Source organism: Coturnix japonica, chromosome 3 (genome assembly GCF_054131305.1).
Source record: "Coturnix japonica strain WE chromosome 3, WE-NBRP24, whole genome shotgun sequence".
In the NCBI taxonomy this organism is placed as follows: Eukaryota; Metazoa; Chordata; class Aves; order Galliformes; family Phasianidae; genus Coturnix; species Coturnix japonica.
This window is the reverse complement of record NC_140665.1, coordinates 58,444,564-58,460,169: the sequence shown is the minus strand read 5'-3', so window position 1 is coordinate 58,460,169 and position 15,606 is coordinate 58,444,564. Positions and strand designations below refer to the sequence as shown.

Genomic DNA, 15,606 nt, shown 5'->3' with positions numbered 1-15,606 from the left:
GAGTTTAACTATTTGCTATCATTCCATATGCCAAAGCCCTCTTGTAGCATTCTGCGTTTTAGTGATTTATTTATTTTCATAGCAACGTTTGCATTTTATTTATTATATTATTATTATTATTTATTTATTTACAGCTTTCTATCAGATGCATTTTGGAAAATGAGTTTGAAATTTTCCAAACCAGAAACCATCAATCTATCCCACGGTCTCCATCAACTCCCCCAGTGAACACCAGCTCCACAGAGTCCAAAGCTGCGCTGTGGGGATATCACAGCAATGGCCACACACACTTCAACGTGCAGCAGAAAAGCCTGTTTATAAACCTTTTTATAGACATAGATAAGCCTTTTTATAGACTCCACGGATATTTTGTCTGTGGACTTTATATCCTCAGGCCACTGTGAGGAATGCAAACTATACAGAAGAAGATACAATATAATTGCTTTTATTTTTTCTAAGGCTTTTCCAAATCCATAATTCTATTTTAAAGGTATCGAAGATGAAGGGACTCCAAATGCACAATAATGCAAGTGCAATCTAGGATGAGAGAGAGAGAGAAGATTTATGGGTTCCAGTTGTAGTGAGAGCATGTTCAGATAGCATTTCCCTTCTTGCCCCGTTCTCTGCCCAGGGACTGCAGAGATCAGATCTATGCTGCTTCAGTAAAAGAAAAAGAAAGGACTGGGAGAAGGAACAGCCCCCGGAGCTGAGGGAGGCCTCGGTAGGGATCCGTCCGTCTCTGAGGCGTGCCGCCCCTAGGGGGCACTGCGACACCGGTTTCCCCTGAGCCTCCTCTTCTCCAGGCTAAACAATCCTAGTTTCCTGAGCCATTCCTCTTAAGACTTGTGCTCCAGACCCCTCACAAGTTTCATTGCCCTTCTCTGGACACATTCCAGGGCTTCAGTGTCTTTCTTGTAGTGAGGAGCCCAAAACTGAACACAGAATTCGAGGTGCCTCACAAGTGCTGAGTACAGGGGGATGATTACCTCTCTGCTCCTGCTGGCCACACTATTTCTTATACAGGCCTTCTTGGCCACCTGGGCACACTGTCGGCTCATGTTCAGCCAAGCATCATCCAACACCCCCAGGTCCCTTTCCTCTTCACAGTCATCCAGCCACTCAGCCCCAAGCCTATAGAGCTGCATGGGCTTATTGTGGCCAAAGTGCAGGACCCGGCACTTGGCCTTGTTGAACCTCATCCCATTCACCTCAGACCAGCAATCCAGCCTATCCAGATCCCTCTGGAGGGCCTACCTACCCTCAGGCAGATCAACACCACCTCCCAACTTGGTGTCATCTGCAAATTTACTGGGGGTACACTCAATCCCCTCATCTAGGTCATCACATCAATGCAGATATAAAACAGGATGGGTCCTAGTACTGACCCCTGGTTGATGCCACTTGTAACGGGTCACCAGCCAGACTTAACTCCATTAACCACTATCCGCTGGGCACGGCCCTCTAGCCAAAGAAGGGTTTACCTGTCCAGGCCATGGGCAGCCTTTTTCCCTAGGAGAATACTGTGAGAGAACATGTCAAAGGCCTTGCTGAAGTCTAGGTAGACTAAATCAACAGCCTTTCCCTCATCTACCAGTCTGGTCAACCAGTTGTAGAAGGAAATGAGGTTGGTTAAGCACAACCTGCCTTTCATGAATCCATGCTGGCTGGGACTCATCCCCTGGAGGCCACACACGTGCTGTATGATCTCACCCAAGATGATTTGTTCCATAACTTTCCCCGGTACCGAGGTCAGGCTGATGGGCCTGTAGTTCCCCTTTAAATCAAAGAGCAGTAAATTCTGTGATAACATATGAAGATATCCAGGCTTATGTCTGTTGAGAGAGAGAAGTGGAGCACAAAGAAAACTGTGTTAAGAACGGGCATAACATCCTTGTTTCTGGTAGTCTGTGCCAAGGCCCATACAGGAGGGATCTGAAGTGTCTGGAGCTCAGGGGCCATGATTTTTAGGGACTGGAACAGATGTAAATCTGATTATGAGTCCAAAAGATAAGGCTGTGAAATAAATGCTTATCTTTATTCTCCTCTTACAAGTGGTTTTCTTATTCTATCAAACATTTATGCAGATCAAAATCTAGTGTTGCAACGGATTTAAATGGGGAAGCATTAATATATGCTTCTGTAAAATTAGTCATCTTCAAAAGATATTACTGAGTAGAAATTGATAAACAACAGAGGTTTTTGTTTTGTCATTGTTGTTGTTGTTTAAATAAGGATTTAATCCTTGTTCAGGAAAGACTGAATAACATAGGGTGGTTCTGTACAGCTGCTGTCACGAAGCAAAGAACAAAACACATCAGACTACAGTTTGCTGTTGCTACGCTCATGACAGCAGTAGGTAAAATGACAGCAGGGTGCAGACATTACAAGTAGGGAAGGAGAACTAATTTCTACCTCTGTTATTTTCTGCTTGGGAAAATATACATATATATATATATATATACCCTCTCCCACACCCAAAAAAAATGCTCTCCAAGTGTAAATTAACAAGACAGCTCCTCAACACAACATAGTGCTTTATCTTCTTAACAGGAAAATACAAGAACATTTGTAATAGAACACCTTCAATTTGAGCAGCATAGTAAGATTCAGTGTTTTAAAATAATGAGCACTGCTTGTACACTGCTGCTAGCACTGTGCCTTTTACCATTGCGTGACAGATGCACTTGCCGCCCAACACTGACAATTTTCTGTCTATTCCCATCTTTCCCAATGATCCAACGATGGGAATCTTTGCATTCGTATTATTCAAACTGAGAATAAATCTAAAGAGTTCTATGGAATTCATCAAGGAATTAATTTTTCCTGTTTTTTTTTTTGTTAGTCAGTTAACTTTTAGAATACCTGGATCCATTTATTTCTCCAAAATCATCCTATCCTGTGTACTGGAGAATTCCAGTGGGTGTCTGAGACGATCTAAGGACATGGATCTGGCAGCACATTGGGTTGGCTCTGTTTGCAAGTCTCGGTGATTGGAGATGTGGTCTTACTGTGTTCACTGTAGACAGCTTTCACCACAAGTTGGAGGGATCTAGGCTTGCCTGCATATATACTGCCATGCTGCAGTTTCTCTGGTGCCCTGTGCTCTGTCTATGCACAACCACTAATCAGCACAACCACTAATCAGCATCCTAATAAGAACAGAGTGCTCAAATGCTTTGAAAACTGTGCATCTTTCTTGCATCACAAGATATTATGTTTTTGGCATATAGAGTCAGTCAGCTGGAAGCTTTATTTGAATTGTATCTCCCAGTTTAGCAACATGAACTGCTTCTCCTTTGATGGAGCATCAGGCTGTTCTGGCACAAGGCTGTGAACTCTTCGGTGATGCCAACCTTGTCCATGTTCCCACGTTCCTGTGGGGAGGAAGGGACCCAGCTCCAGTCCTGCTTCTGCCCCCAGGCTTTGCAATGTGAGTATGACAACTCAGATAGAAATATTTCTTTGATTCTTCGTGTAACACTGAGAGTCTATGGGTTTGGGTGAAGGCGAGCAACCACCAGCTGTGTTGACAACACTAAGGAGCTGGTACATCTTATCATGTACAGGCATGTGCAAAGCCTCTGAACTGTCAGTTCTCCTACACCTTCCAGCTGGCTGGAGAACAGCAGAGGAGGTGGGTGGCAACATGCTTCTCTTTACTGGATTTTTTTTTTTTTTTCCCCTTTTCAGGTTTCCTCATCTTTTATTCTGAGAGGATTTAGTAAAAACTAGTTCAGCACTGTGACATCCATGGTTCTGTGCGCAAATTATCCTATGAGATATATATATACATATATATATACACATATACATATATGTGTATATATATATATTCCACCTATATGTGTATATATATAAATATGTATATGTGCATTTACACATTTGCATGTTGCACACAAGTATGTGATGTATATATATATATGCAAACACATGGACAAATAAATGCATGCATGTATTTCTATTAATATGTTACTTGAAATGAACTACATTGGATCTTTATGTATCTATAGCTGCACTTCATGTGAATTTGTTTTCACCTTCCTTTTCATTTCAACACAGTAGATACACAGCTATTATTTTTTTTTACTTATTTCTATTAATCGTGGCTAATTTGGAGGCAAATTATTTTCCTGATTTTTTTTTATTAATCCCTCTTAAACTATGAGTGAAATCTACCTCTGGGCCAAAAACCTTACCTGGCACAGGGTCACCTGTCTTCGCTGAATTTGATGGAGATATGTGCACTACTATTAATTAAAAATATAGTGATTTTTCTATATACAGTGTGCAGCATGCTTAATTATGCAAACTGTAACATTTTTGTTAATTGCTTCTGTTTTGACTAAAACACGTCAAATAATCTAAAAGTAGGTTTAGAAAAGTAGTTATTTTTAGCTTGGGATTAATAGGCAAGTTTTAAATGAGAAAGTTTAATTCTTAATGACCTCGGAATTTTGAACTTCGTCGTTAAAGCTTATATTAGAGGAAGATAGCAGTCAAGCCAGCATCTTCCTATACTGTTTTCTAGATAGCAATATCTGGGACCAGTTGATAACTGGAGCAAGCTTTTTTTTTTTCAGTAATCTTTAAGATACATGTAAATGTAAACTCGAATTGTTACAGAAGGCTGATTTATCAATTTATTTATTTTTCAGATAAAATAATTTCTTTTTAAATCTTAATGATTATTTTGCACCTGTGGAGACGTTATTGGAGCTATTCTAATATACACCAGCTGTTAGTAATCTGTTAATAATCTTCCTTTTGTTCTCAGAGTCAATGAGAACATATTACTCTCACTTATGTACTTATGTTAAGCACAATTTTTGCCAGAGAGGAACAGTAATACTCTAATCTTAAAATATGAGTAAGTAGAACTGTAAGATTTTAATATTTACTCCATAAAAGCTCTTACCTGTTGCAGTAACAAACAACAACAGCTGAGGACCCTTCTGCAGACTGATGTTTCAGGCACTATGGTTAATACTGAAGAAATTAATAACATTGGCAGGATCAGGCTCACTGGTTGTTTTAAACAAATTAAGCTACGGATTTGCTGAACCACTGACTGTTATTTAAGTGATTCTGGCGGCTCTCCCAGAAGACAGAGGATAACAGATCTGATACAAATTTTTTTCCAAAGTCTCCAGGAGCACTTGTACAGCTCAGTCTATGAGGAATACATGCTTCACAAATCTAATAGCATTCTTTTGAAAACTTAGTGAGCATGTGAATAAGGGTGATTTGGCTTATGCAGTACCTGGATTTTTAAAATGCCTTATGCAAGGTCCTCAGGAAAAGCGTTAGAAGAAACTAATCAGTTATGAAATGACAAAAGAGGCTTCTTTTTTTTGATTAATAGCTACTAGCGAGATCTATCAAGGGCTATTAAACATAATTGACCAGTCGCAACCTCTATTCAGGAAATCCTTAAAATGGTAATTGCTGGAACTGGGCTGGCAAAGCTATCATCACCTGCTCATCCTTCACTTGTGCTCTTTCCTGAAGCATTTGCGATTGGCCTCTATAAAGAATATAATACCAGGCAAAGAAAATTTTACTCTGACCTTGAGCAGCCTTTCTGATATTCTTAGCTAAGTATAGAAATTTACTCTGAGGAATAAAAAGTATCTGTATTTTGCTCTTTCTGATGATAAAAAGGTCTCTTCTTTATGTAATATAATAATTTTATTTAGAAGTAGATCAATAATTTTCACATCAGTAACCTGTTTTATGAAGGGGTATTAAACTCACAACATTTGAGCCCTTATTGTCCTTTGTTTTAATTATTGCAGTACAGTGTTGGGGGCAGTGCAGAAATACATCATTCATGTCAGTTTTAGAACATTTTGGGGAAAAGAACATTGCTTCTGCAGTCCGATGAGTTGAGTGTGCCTCCTCTGCAGAGCTCTGGGAGGCTGGCAGGAACAGGACATGGCCAGAATGATTTGTGTCCTTGACGTGACTGGCCTTGGGGAGCTCTCACAGCTAAAAGCACTGAAGTAGTGAACACAAGGAGGAGGTGGACTGCAACATGAACTCTGCATTGGTAACAACTTGGGAGAGTGTAAGAGTTAAAGAGGCAGTAAAATTGTTTAAGTCAACTTCTGTAAAAACGAGCATTCTACCCCTCTATTATTTCCCAGTGAGACTACTTACAGTGATGAGCTCTAATGTATACAAAAGCCTTCTCCCATAAGCAATACTTTTAGGAGGAAAGATTTATGTCTGCATTCTAAACAGATGATCTGACCTCTCATTCTCTTAAGCCATCAGGATGATCTCTTGGCAAGCCATAATTGTTCACTCTTAATTTTTAACCAATTTATATGGCTTCAGTGGTACAGCTTATTATTTTAACAACAAGGATGCCAGGGCACTAACACTTCTCTCACTTTTTTAAAACCCTTTTTTGACTTGAGACTGTTTTGTCTGCTCATGAGAATTGACGCTATACCTTTCAACAGCCTCATAGAATTTCAAGAATGCCTCCTGGCTCCTTGTTTTGAGTAATTTGGCATAAGGTGACCAAGCTGCAAATAGCATTTGCTCGTGCCCGTGAAGTGAACCTGTATTAGGTGAGAGGTCTAATAAAAGACAAAGAGATTTCCTGCCAGCAGTTAGCAGTGAATCAGAGCTTGGTGACAAAGATGCCATACAGGCCTTCCCACCTGCTATCTAGATAAGAAGGGTCAGATCCAGTCTACTCAAAAACAGAGGCAGATTTCAGCCCTGGTGCTCCATATGGAAGAATAAAATGTAAGTAAGTTGTTCTTTTTTTTTTTTTTTTTTTTTTTTTTTTTGGGCTGGAAGTTGAGAGACCAAGTGTGAAAGATGTCAGGGTGGCTTCAGGGTGATGTGAGTGTCAGCTGAGTGTTAACTGATTGAGAGAGGTCCACATAGTGCTGGGCTGAATGGTTCTGGAGGTATATTGAAGGTCGCTATCCAGTGCTCATTAACCTGGCCAAATTAGAGGCCAAGAAAAGCTCTCGTTTATCTCATGCAAAGGGAAGGCCACTCAAAAGCTTTCTTAATGCTTTCTTAAATTACATGCTTCAGATTAACATCTAGTTCCCTAAGCTTCCCTAAGAAGTCAGTGAGAGGATGATAGTTAATCCATAGCTGTTATTCTCATTGGCTTAAAGAGGAGTTGGAGGAGAGAGGGCTTTAAACTCTGATAAACCCTGACAGGACTCAGAGCTTCAGGGTAGCAGTGGGATGTGTTTCAGGAGGCGATGAGCTCTTTCTTGCATGTATTTCATAAACTAGATAATGAATGAAAGTGGAGAGCAGCCAGAAGAATTGGATCAGGTAGAAGGAACCAAGACCTGTTCATTCACTCAGACACTGGTGTTTCATTCACAGTCAGTACAGCCTGTGTTTGTATGTAAAATGTAGACATTGGCTCAAAAGAAATACATTAAATCCATGGTGAGGTTTTGTTTGTTTGTTTGTTTGTTTTTTAAATACCATTTTTATCAATTGAATTTACAATGATAGATTCTTAACATTAAGTGCTTAGCTAGTGACAGATACTATGGTATAGCCTGAGTAACTTTCCTACCATTCAATTTAGTAACAAGCATTTTCACATAAGCAGTACAAATGCTGATTCTTGCTGAAAGACAGCAAAGAAAACCTAGATGAAATATGAATATGTAATCAATACAGAACCACCTGCAATAAGAATATGCATCTGAACAACCCCACCTAATCTAGCTTCGTTTATTTTTGTATGTTTGGTACTGTATATGTTATTTTCAGATTCTGGTACTTGTAGCATTTCCTTACTATCTAGTAAACATGTAAAAGCAAAATAAGTAGAAATTTTATGCACACTCATATAGGTGAAAAGCTATTTATATGAGCTATTATATGTGTCCTATTACATTTAGAAGCACATTCAAATGAGTAAATATTGCATAAACTTCTAAATAACAGCAAATGCATTTACCAATGACTGCCTCAGATTTTTATTGATTTGTAAGGTTAGCCATCTGCATATTGCAAACCAGTCTTTTTTTCTAATGGATGTTCAGAGGAAACATATACTTCAGGGACTATGAGTGTGGAAAAAAAGCCTCTCAGTCTGTGTGTCTTTTACATAGTGATGATTTTAAGTTTATGCAAGCTCTGTTCTGCTGCTATCATAGCAGGAACTTTGTGCTAAGTTTGAATTACAGAGAGACCACGTGTATCATTTCTGGAGTCATCAAACTTTTGTGTGAACTGTTAAATCTTACAATAATGGAAAGACTGTGAACAAAGACACTGCTGTGGCATTCCAATGATGTATGATTAAATTGGAGATATTCCCATCCATTTGTTCTGTATGAAGATATCATTCCTAATTGGTACCATCTGACTTAATTCAACTTTTATTTGAATGCTTTTTTTTGGAATTGTTTTGGTAGTTTTGGTTTGACTTTCCATGTTTTAATTACCCGCAGGGGGAAAATATTTCAGTTCTACTTCCTGAAAGCTCATCTCTTTTCCCAGTCCTTCTCTGATAATCTCTCGGTCAGCTAGAGTCCTGTTCAAATTACTTGTCTCAGAAGTATACAAATCTCAGTTATATTCATTCTTAATCTCTTCCTCTGTGGCATCATTACCTGGTGTAATGTTTTGGACCTCTGATCCATGGTGATCCATCTATTAATGATTTTCTCAATTATTAATATTTCCATTCTACAGAAGCCCAGAGAGCCTTGCACAAGGTTATGTAAGAGGGTCAGCCTGTATCTTCTAATACATCTCCTATACCCTAATTATGCTCCCCTGCAAAAGTTTCCTAAAGAACCAAATATTTGCTTTCCTGCCATTTTCAGGTAATTATGATTGTGGCTGAGACTGATAAAGTTAAGAACTTTGATCTTCAAGGATGCTTAAAATTGAGATTAATTTTATGACTTTTTTTTTTTTTTTTTAGGAGAAAAGGTCTTCTTAATGCTAAGATCATTTAATATAGGAGCAAGAATAAGATGAGAGGTGATCAGTCACATTGCTCGACAGCTGAATTATGAAGATTAATACTCCAGTAATGTTGGCAAGACATTACTGAGAAGTTTTCCAAAGGAAATTAATTCACTGATTCACTGCAGGTTTCTGAATAGTGAATGCATAGAAACAGTCTGTTTTGTAAGGCTAACTTGGTGCACTCCAAACAGCTGATTCATTCTTTCATAAAACATCTCTGCCTTCTTTTAAGACAAAATGTACTTTCACCCCTCTCTGGACTTGCTTTTGCTGCTTTTCAGCATCCATATTCCCTTTCCCTGGAGAGGGAGGCAGCCACAAAATACGTAACCCCCAAGAAGGCACAATGTCTTTTTACATCACCTCTGACTTAATGATCTCTACCTCTGAAATGTGGACTTAAATTCAAGTATGTTCTATTCTCTGAAATTTTGACTCCAAATGAGTCATGTTAAGTAAATGTCATCTTTGTTTAAAATTTTTTAGTCCACATTACTCTGATTCTGAATTTACCTTGTGATGACGTGCATATAACTCTTCATGGTGGTTGTTTCTTCTGCCTTTTTTCTCTCTGCTGATTTGTGTGTCATTAATGCATCCCAGAGCTTTTTTGCTCCTCTAGCTGTTGGAACCACTGAGGGGCTGCTTTATAAGTTTCTGTATCTCCAGCTCCTTTATGCAACACCTGCTGAAGAGTACTCCGTAGTTAACAAAATCAGAGGATGAGCCTAGAAAAGTTAAGCTGGACTCTTGGACATGGCTGGTTATTTAGATGGGACTGGCACGGACTGGACTGATAAGAGCCATGTTCCAAAGCTCTCGACAACTATAGCTGAAAAAGGTTGTATTACTTGCTTTGCTTCAAAATTCACCAGAAAAAGAGTAGAGACCACTGTTGTGAAATGGTTATAGAGATATCAAATACATTATAAATCAAATGAGAAACAAGACCTGACAGAGACATCACTGTAGCCTATTGCATCATTTGATCAGTGAATGAATGAATGTGTTATCTCAGGATTACAGGAGAGAATCAGGCATGCAGCAATTCTGGTCTTATTTGTTGCAACTGACTGACCTACAATGTTATGCAAGTGGTCCTTACTGCTGAAGTTATCCTGATAACAGGAGCACTGTCTGACTGTGCTTACTGTCAGGCTGCATATGTTGCACCTTGTGTTCATGTTCGTGTAGGCAGAAGGGATGTCCCCCTGTTACTTGCAGTTCTGCAAGCTGAATAACCCATGCTTGTGACAGTCATGTTATGTGGCCTGGTTTGAGAGATGGTTTAAACATCCTTGGAAGAGGCAAACATGGAAGGGGATGAGGGGAATGTCGTAAAAACCTGTTCCTTTTGAAGTGAGAAAACTGGAGACTGTCCTTTGTATTTCAACTATTTTGGGTCCTTCTCTTCTCTTCTCTTCTCTTCTCTTCTCTTCTCTTCTCTTCTCTTCTCTTCTCTTCTCTTCTCTTCTCTTCTCTTCTCTTCTCTTCTCTTCTCTTCTCTTCTCTTCTCTTCTCTTCTCTTCTCTTCTCTTCTCTTCTCTTCTCTTCTCTTTATTGATCTGAAAAGAAGATATTTTCTCCCCAGCTAGATGAAGCATGGTAACAGCCTGGAGAATGACCAAAAACACATTCCAATTCACTATGTCTTTTTACCTCTTTTTTTTCCCCCTTTGATTCATATTTTCACCCCAGTTAGCTTAAGTTCTCAGGGTTAAGCTTTGTATTTCAGAGATAGTTCTTTATTTAGAGTGATGCTTTGTAAAACAATTAGCTAAGTACTAATCACCATTTATCTTGTTGTTTTGGCTGCTGCTGACATATATTAACTTTACCTCAGGATATACACATCTGGCGGTGACAGTCATTGGTTAATTGAATGTGACTTTTAATGAACTTTTCACCCAGCAGGCAATACTGGGATTTATGAACCACTGTATTTTTCACAAGTTTTTTTGTAATTTTTGGTACTAAGAGTCAGACTCAAATGTAATGCCTTTGTGACAGCTGCTGCAGCTTGCAGAGTTGTACGTGCATTGCCAGTTAATCTCCATGGGGACCAAAATCACCAGACTTATGTGTGACTTGGTAAAGGTGGTTTATATATCATCTGAAAATGGACCATCTGATTATGGCTACTCATCATACCAGCCCTCACTGAGTGATACTCAGTGGCAGTATCGTATCACCAGTGCGACTTACCTTCCTTCATCTCAGTTTCTCTGATAGAAGATCTGCCTGGTATGTGTGCTGTTGGTGAGACTGTTGGTCCATGGAGAGGAGGTGGCACAAGGGAATACTAACATTGCCTCAGAAAATGGGAACAGGCTTGAAAGAATTGTGCAGGCTTTTCACACTAAGGAATGAGGGTGGCCAAAATGGTAGGACTCGAGTCAACAGCATGTATATATGGAACTCAGACAAACAACCTTAGAATGTGAAGAGACCCTGTCCCAATTATTTTTGTTTTGATTCTAATAAGGATTTAGTTGTGATGATCAGCTCATGAGATTCCTCTTTCTTTATTTCAGTTTCTGGTTGCTGTTGTTTATGTGCCCTGGAAGAACTGACCATCAAACACAGAACAGGGTGAGGGAAGCTTTGGAAATTAGTTATGTATACAGAGACTTGGCAAGAGCATTAATAGATGCAAAGGAAAATTGCGAGAAGAAAGAAAATAATCTAAATGAAGTCAACTCACAGTATGAATATCAAAAGAGAACTAGTTTGGAAATGGAAATGCAGCACACTTGGAATTAATGTAGAATCATTCTAAGCCTGGCATGATTCATACAGTGCCAAAAGGCTGTGCGATTTGCATCAGTATCTATATTTCAATACAATTTTGTAACCAGGCTATTTAAATGCTTTAATCCTGTTATGACTGTGTGTGGAAGTCTGGAGATGAGGAAAGGATGGGCAAGAGCTGGATATCTGCAGGGCACATCTCACATACAACCCGTCAGGGCCAACTCCAGGCTGAAAAAGCAGAATCTCTGATCAAACCCTTGCTTTGTCATTCTGATACACACATCTCAGCTTCAGATTCTTGGAGCAGACATTTCTGAATGTAGGCAAAATAATCTCCTCCCTTGCCCTCAGAATGCTTTAATTCAAAATGTGTATATAGTTATCAGTTCCACTTTGGATAAGTACAAGATGTAAAGCCTGATGCTTTACACTGCCTGAATTTGGAAGCTGGCATACATTTGGATGCATATATGTAATCTCATGAATCAGCTGCAAGATTTTTGCTTTACCTCCTTTAAACTTCTGAGCAGTTAACTCTTGATTTATACTGATGGGAGGCAAGCTGCTGGAGGCAGATATTTTGGAAGCAGTTTCCCATTTTTCATCAACGTGGGCAAGAAGAAAATGCTACCAGTTTGAATAATGGTGCTGTCCAAGCTAGAAGGGGCTCCATGCATTGCTCATGCTGTCAGCACTGTAATGAGTATTCTGGTACATTAAAAATAAAAATTCTAGTATTCATACTGAAATGTCTTTTCCAAATATCACTCTCACCAAGAATATTTTGGAATGTATTCAGAGTCCATTATTTGCCCAAGAGCAAGTTGGCAAATTTCAGGTGGCAAGGACTCAGGGAGCTGTGACACCGATGATACACCTGAACTTCCTTTTCTGTTTCCAAAGCCTATTGTCACTTTTTTATTGTTTTATGTTTTATTAGAGGCTTCACACTAATAAAGAATGGGAAATGTGAATTTCTGTGTTTAGTTTTACCTCATTAGTGTTACTTCCATTGCACCTGGGCCGTTTTCTTTAATATCCTTTGGTGGGTATATAAGTGATTATTAATCTTATTATTCTCAAGATAGTTTGGTTTCTTTATAAAAGTCTTCATAGGTCTTACCTGAAAGACCTTGACAAAAGCTGACTGGATCATCTACATATGACGATACTTATAGTAGGTAGTGGGGCATGGCTTTGTTCCACAAATGTCAGGTTGATACTCTCCATTAGTTCAGATTTTCTTGCACATCAACTGATTCTGTTGTTTTGTACGTTTCTTTAATGGATTGTCTCAAATGTAAATACCTTGTGGAGCCTTGTTGAAGATCTGGTATCTTCTATTTGTGTGATTTCAAGATCTGTTTATGTGGTAAGTTTACCCTTCAGTTAGTTGAACAGCTGATTGATAGCTGACATCCATAGGGACTTCTGGGTGAATAGCTTCAGCTAGTTGATCTTATTATTAATTTATGTGAGCTATTTTTTCCTTCCAACTGTTCAAGACACTATAACTTTCCAGGCCTTATTTTTGTGTAGAAAGTATGAATACGATACTCTCTGAGTTCTTTAGTAGTGAACAAAGACTTCAGTTATTCTCTCTTCCATGACCTCCTTCAAGATCCTACTCCTTGTTCATCTACCAGCTTTAGAGAGCTTCCTGTTCCTCGTGGTCTAAGAAAGGGCTTTATTAGTAATCAAGATACTTGTCTTTAGCAAAATATACTTTGAACTCTTCATTTATAGTGTTAAACCTAATACCCTACTTTGCGTGGGTTTATGTCCTATGTAAACTCCCTTGTCTGCACACAACTTCCACTTTTGAAAAATGCTATTTTAGCTTCAGATAATGCCTCTTATTCTTTTCAGCTCTGCCAGTTTATTTATAGTCTTCTAAGTCCTTCACTTTTTTTTTTTTTTTTCAACAACAAATATTCATTTATTCTGAATCTCTAAAGATGATGCTTTCAATGAGGGCAAAATGTCATCTTCCTAAAGCCAAATCTCCAGAATAGAAGGGAGTTCAGAAGCCTTTATTGAAGCAAGGCTCTGCCTCCAGCTTAAAAGGCCACCTAAAGCTCTTATACATTGCTGTTGGCAGTCTCGTAGCTGTTCAGATCCTATGAAAATCCTGCTGAGGACAGCTCTACCCATGGCTCAGAAGAAAGGCCCAATGCAGGTGGTTTTTGTCATGGCTAATCCAGTGCAGTGGCAGGATGTTGGACCTATCCCCTTTTTCCAGTGCCCACCACAGTGCAGACATCACACCAGGAGCAAAATAATCCAGGTCTGCCAGGAGACCATGTGCATGTTCACCCACTGATTCTGCCTCCTGAGCTTGCTGGGTCAGGCACAGGCAGCCAGAATTGGGCACAGGTGAAGGGAAACAAGCCCTTTTTGCAGTCCTTAAACTTAGCCATGTGGTAAAACCATATTCACACTTTCTTCTTCAGACAGACTCACCCTTGGTAATTCACAAAAGCAATCAGTATTAGTATGCAGCCCTGAGGCTCAAACAATCCTGCATTTTGCTTTTGTCTCATTTTGACTTTATAGATACACTGCTCATCTCAGCAATTGTAAATGTCATGTTACGGTCAAAGGACTACTAAGAATCTCGGTCACTGAATTCAATCTCCTGCTTCTAGGCATCACCAAACAGCATAATCTTCTTCACTGATTTCTCAACAGGAATTAAAAAATATTAGTCTACAGTATTTTCTTCACTGGATTTTTTTTTATGATAACAATCAATTTCATTAGAAGGCTATCTGGGATTTAATCTTCTATTGTATCCTACCAGAAATATCCAACAATGTAAAGAAAGGCTTGGAATGAATATTATTAAAATACATTAGGATTTTTCCTAATCCTCCATATGTCTAAGTATATAGAAATTGCACAGAGCTGCATCAAATTTTCTTAGCAAGGCTTTCAGGTATAAAATCTGTTTTTCAAGTGACACCTGTTTTGCTGTAAGAAGGGAAAAAATGAAACTGTATCAAAGGAATACCCGTTTACAGTGGAGAAGGTCTCTAAGTGGACTGTTCTGTGTTCAGGAATGCCAACAGCAGAAAACCACAATCAGAGAATCACAGAATAACCTGAGTCAGAATATACCCATAAGAATCACTGAGTCCAGCTCCTGGACTAATGGGTCAGTATCAGTTGGAAGTATTGTCATTCTTTTACTAGATTTTAAACTATCCGTACAAATGGTCACCCCTTTGATAAGTGAATCCCAGCTCTCCCAGATATCGGCCTTCCTGCTCTTCACTACTGAATATCACTGAGGTCACTGACTTGCTCTTTTGCAGAAAGGATTTTTCACTTACTGGTAGCTTGCAGTTCCTTTAAGAATCTTTTGCCTCATAGGAACCATCTCATTTATTGGCACCTTCTGGACACCTATCATGAGTTTGATTCAGGTTGGGTGTCTGAAGGCCTCCGTACCAAACAATGCATGTCCAGTCGGCCTGGATGCAGTAGACCTGGGCTGCATGAGGAGAGGTGAGCGTCACCTCAAGAAGCATTCCCACATCAGTCTGAAGCAATAGTTGGGTTTTCTCCCTGAAAACATCCAGATGCTCTACAAAGATGTCAAGGCCTTCAGATTATGTTGGCAAGTTAAATCCATAAATCCTGTATTTTGGCGCAAATACCTGTAGTGGAGAAATGCACAGTTGGGCCTAGTCTTCTTCTCTTTCCTCATGCATCCTTGTAAAAAATGGAGGTGACACTGGAGATGAACAGCACACTGACTTCCCATTCCTGCAGCAAGAATGGGCTGCTGAATACAAGTCAGCAGCATAAATATTGCCTTCATGGGCAAATAATTGCAGTGTCTCAGTAAATCTTTTCTAATTCAGAAAATGA

The 15,606-nt window shown here is 39.2% G+C and overlaps 1 long non-coding RNA gene across 1 annotated transcript; it reads left to right on the top strand.

Annotated features, from left to right (window-relative positions):
- The first annotated feature begins 3,970 nt into the window (after positions 1-3,970).
- On the top strand, positions 3,971-12,704 carry LOC146761424 (uncharacterized). Its single transcript, XR_014944096.1, has 2 exons — positions 3,971-6,759; positions 11,511-12,704. It is a non-coding gene; the product is annotated as an uncharacterized LOC146761424 (long non-coding RNA).
- Positions 12,705-15,606: the final 2,902 nt, after the last annotated feature.